Below are 5104 nucleotides of genomic sequence, written 5' to 3'. Positions count from 1 at the left end.
ACCCAGTTTTGATCTCGGGGGTCTTGGATGTTTCTCTAGATTGACTGTTAGGCGGTTTCACAAACACACTGTCCAAGAGACCCGGCCCCAGCTGCACAATTGGGATCCAGGTTACAACACCCGCAAGCTGGGAAACTCAGAGGGGAGGCTGAGCTACCTTGTTGCTTCAGCCCATAAGAAAAGCAGGTGCCACCTGCAAAAATTTGCATTTAGATTTCAATCCCACAACAGCCTAAGAGCGATCCAAGCCAGGGTTTTGCGGAAGGAAGTTTCCCAAGGCACTGTGAAACCAATCCAGCAAAGCACTTCAACACCTGCTTAACATCAAGCACAAGGCGAGTCCTACTGAAATCAAGAGGATGACGCACAAGCTTAAAAATAAGAGAGCGCTTAAGTCTTTCCTGGACAAGGCCCCAGATCAATGGCAGAGCCAAGCCCCAAGGGGAGGAGAACGGTCTTGTCCTTAAAGCTTTAGGGTTCAAATGCTGGCTCTTCCACAAACTCTCCCTCTTACCTTGGGCATCTCTCTCCACCTTAATGCTCCATGTTGCTTTTTCCCCCTGTCCGCTTAGATCAAAGTGTTTTCAAGCAGATCCTATGGGAAACCATCTCCCACTTGACGTGTGCCCAGAATGTGCACCAGAACCTGAAGATCAGCGGGAACTACCAAAATACGGTAATAAATCAGTAGGACACAGCTATTCCCATCTCCCAGTGCCTTTGGCACGTGTCTGGTGCAGATGATGCTTCAAAGGCACATCAGCGGATGAGACACAATCCCAGTCAAGGAGGGAAAGGTTAGGTGAGCGTGTATCCAGGAGGGGACAGCAGCGGAGGCCTGGCTTTTACAGCCCTCATTTCACATGTCACTGCCTCGTTGTCGCTTCCTTCACGGTAGGAATATTTTACAGGGCTCTGGGTCACGGGACTCTCCTGGAATGCTAAAGCGCTGTCGTCAGAAACCCAAATGACTCCTCAAAGAGAGTCATCCATTCCCTGCGCCTCCTGCCTGCTGCCCCTCTGCGCCTGGGAGACAAGAACAACAGCCATAAATAACCGCTGTCAGGTGGTGGCAGATTCAACCTGCACTTAGCCAGAGACAACAAATGGGGAAATAATGTCTAGGCCCAGATTTAACCCCTGATGTTCATCCCTCTGGCAGGGAAGCAGCGCAAGGCCTAGGAACGCAGGGACGGCCAGGCTGAATGTGTCCTGGCTCTGTTTTTAAGTGTAGAGCTGACTCGAGAAGCGTCTTTCCAGTAACTTGGCGGCACCACAGTTCCAGCAACATTTCAGATCGGACATGCGATTTGGGCTTCAGAGGCAAGAGGAGCTTTGAGAGAGTGATGAAGATGGAGCCAGACTGCTACAGAGCTGTATCTGCTGATGGGAGGCCAGGCATTGCTCCCACAGAAGCGGAGGGAAACCTTGCCTAGAGTAGGTACTGTGCCCCATCAATGCCCACCTGTTTGCCCCCCGGTAGGATCAAAGGCTCCCGAAAGGAGAGGGAGGGAACGACTGAGAGCAGCGCACTTGTTGAGTTTGCATTGGAAAGCCCTGACTGCAGAGGCCCCTGTCGGGATAGACAGCATGAGAGCCACTGCTAACTACTGCATGGAAAGGCTTCGGGGCCAGAGATGCCCGCGTGCCTCTGCCAGACGCTGCATGGGGGTAGAGCTGGGGAAGAGGGAAGGGGCAGCCCTCCAAGAGAATCGGCTCAAAGCACAATTGGGAAATGGGCTCTCCCTCTGCCCCCCAGCTCTCCTTTGATCTCCTCTCCTCTAACTGCTACACAAGGGTGTTTTCCCCCTTTGTTTCTGCTGCCCTCATTTATCCCACTCTTAATTTCTCCCCCTTGACTTTAATTGGGGTCTCATTAGTCTCTCTATCTCCAATCTGGTGAGCACTTACTAAAAGAAGCCCCCTCCCTCCCTGCCCCAAGTTTGATGCCCTGATTTCTCCCCCCACAGCTCCCCTAAAAGAGCCACTCCCGTTCCAAGCACTTTGGACATCCGACCCGCGTCTGTGCAGCTGGCAGCAGCAGTCATGATGGGGCTGAGAAGGGTCTTCAAAGGGGAAAAGATTTGGGGGCTCCTCTTTGCTGTGGCTGTGCAGCAGCTCACTGCAGCACCCTGGCCTTCACTCACTGATGGCCACTGAGCCTCTGGAAGCCAGTGCAGGTTCTGCCTGAATGAGGAGCACAGGGCTGGGCTAAGTGAGCCATTCCTAGTGCAGACACAAACTGGCACAGGTCCTGCCCGCATCTGTCAGCTCATGTCCTCCCAGGGCTCGTTCAGCCTAGAGGTTGGTGGCAAACGCTTGACGCTACTCCTTGGATCATCATGTCAAGACCCAAGCTGCATTTCTTCTGCAAACAGAGGCAACAAACACCCTCTCTGAGTGGGGTGGAGGTGGAGCGAGTCAATTCAGGCCTCCTGGTGGCCCTCCATTACCAGCCAGGCTAACTGGACTTTGAACCTGTTATTTGGAGATGACAGAGGGAGGCAGATAATGACAGGCAGAGAGGTAGGCAGAGCCCCTGGGTGTGGGAAGGCCACAGGCTGCCTCCGTCCTTACAGGGCATGTCTGATGTTTGGAGAAGGGAAGTGAGAGCCAGGATGCTGGAGTTAGATCCCCTCTTGGACTGTAACCGAGTGGCTAAAACAGTTGTTCTCAGCCTTTACCCACTCGAGGCTGCCCTCAGAAATGCCAGCTCTTCGTTTTCACCCATTTTTTTACTACAAAAAAAACACTAGAGCACGTCTTCTGTTGCAAGGAACTCAGGAAGAGCATAGCAGGGCGGAAGGGTTTTAGCCCCAAGAATTTCTATTTGAAACCTCTGGGTTTATCTTGTCTGCATACCTAGCACTGCTAACATTGTGAGGCACCCCCAAAAGGTGTCTAGGCACCCCAGGGTGCTGCAACACCTTGGGGGTCTTTAAGAGAAGGCTGCATAGGCATCTGGCTGGGGTCATCTCACCCCAGCACTCTTTCCTGCCCAGGCAGGGGGTCGGACTTGATGACCTGTTGAGGTCCCTTCCGACCCTAGCATCTATAAATCTATGAACACCCTGCTTGAGAATCACCAGGCGCACCTACGTGTGCATTTACAGCACAGTAAGCAGTTTTTAGGCTGGCATCTACACGTGCAGGTGTTACAGTGCAGTAACATTGTGTGTGGACTGACGTGGGGCTAAAGTTATTCCCAAGTCAGTCTATACACACAGTGTTCCTGCGCAGTAAGGCATCTACATGTGCATTACTGTGCAGTAATGAATCGAGCACAAATTTGCTACCTGCATCATGGAGGTAGCAAATTTACGTCCAAGTCGGCATAAGTCGCCACAGTTACTGCGCAGCACGGACATGCACGTTTAGACCCATGCCCATACCGTACAGTAATTGTCGGTTACTACACAATAACCTAAATTACTGAGCAGTAAATGTGCACGTGTAGACGCGCCCACTGAGTTGCAACAAGACTGCTGGGGTCAGGTTGCTGCTCGCAGCTCTGGGCAGATCACTGGGACCAGACGCAGAGCTCTCGCTGACAAGGAGCACAGCCTGAGACACCTCCCAGGGCAGATCCCCCCCCCAAGTTCAGGGGGCGTGTGGGGGAGCTGCAGGTTCTTATCTCCTGGAAAGACCAGGCCTGTAACTGCTCTGTCTCTCTCCATTGGGGAAAAGAGGGCAGTCATCCTGACTGATTTCAGACGGAAGGACCAAAACAGCCACAACAGCACAGGATACCGAGTGCAAATGTCTCTGGGAACGCAGCAGGTCCTGGCCAGGCCTTGCAGGCCCTGGGAAAGCATCTCTCTGCTGACAGCACTAACGACTGCTCTTTAAGCAGAACTAATAAGGCTGCGTCGCGCCCCGGCTCCTTTTCAACTCCGATACGGCTCCCTTCCCTATTAATATTATCAGGTGCTTTATGAAGATAGAGTCTCCTTGCTTTGTGGCTCTAATAACAGTGCTAGCTATACTGGACAAGAGTCAATAATGGTAAGCTGGAGAGCTTATCTGAGGCTCGCTCCCCTGCATACAAATCTCATTTAAAGAATGCCCGGTGTCAGTAAACAGTTTTATTACTGACTATTTATATTGGTTTCCCCTTATCCTCGTGGATCGGATGGTAAATTACCTGCCCGAGTGCTGTTCATTCAGGGGTCCTCATAGTTAACAACCCAGTCACAGGCCCAGCCCTGGTGGAACACATGTATCGATTTCCCCCAAATCAAAGGAGAGGGCTGAGGGGCTGTGGTGGGTGGTTTTTAAACCAGAGCTGCCAGGGTAATGAAGTGACTCTCATCTCTGCATCTGAATGGGGAACGTGGGGTCCGTTGTGCTGGAGCCTCCAGGGGCTGGAAGTGGGAGGGTTTGCAAGGTGCCAGGTGAAGGGTGGATACCCCAGCACCTTCCCCCTTCTCTGCCCTCTTCTTTCCTGGCACAGGGAGGAGTGGGGAGGGCAACCGCTCAGACACTGCCCTGCCTTAGAAACAGACCCAAAGTCCTGAGCCGGGTGGCAGATGTGCCCGTGCCTCCGCCTACAGCACGGGCCCTGCCCACGACACAGGGAGGAGCCTCAAGTGGTCTCCAGCCGCGTTCCCTTCCCTCTCCCCCCTGCCCCGTGGTGCTGACGGGCCCCTCAAGGCCAAAACCAGGCCTATTGGATGTGCCATTGGCAGCGCCACCGAATCAGTGGGAGAGGAACCAGGGGGGAAAAAACCCCTAGCCAGGCCCAGGGTGTGCCCCCTTTCAGCACAGGAGGCGCCTACGGCCGCGCCGAGGTAAACCTACAAGCCCCCTCGCTTCGGGGGGCCACGGACTGGGGCTAGTAAGAGGAAACCAGGGCAGGAGGGAAGCCCCGGGGGGTCCATAGGGAAGCTTAAAGGTTGATGGGAAAGCTCAGGGGGTGACAGGGAAGTGTAGGGGCTGATAAGGAAGCCCGAGGGTCCATAGGGAAGTGTAGGGGTTGAAGGGAAAGCTCAGGGCTCCACAGGGAAGCCCGGGGGGGGATAACGCGGCCCCCACAGGCCCTGCTCGAGCCGCGGCGGCCGGCGCCCGGCCCGGGGCAGCAGCAGGGCCCGGCCCGGGGCTGGCG

This window comes from Gavialis gangeticus, unplaced genomic scaffold (assembly GCF_001723915.1).
Source record: "Gavialis gangeticus isolate Ggan-Ray unplaced genomic scaffold, GavGan_comp1, whole genome shotgun sequence".
NCBI classification, from domain to species: Eukaryota; Metazoa; Chordata; order Crocodylia; family Gavialidae; genus Gavialis; species Gavialis gangeticus.
The sequence above is the reverse complement of the archived record's forward strand: the minus strand, read 5'-3'. Positions refer to the sequence as shown.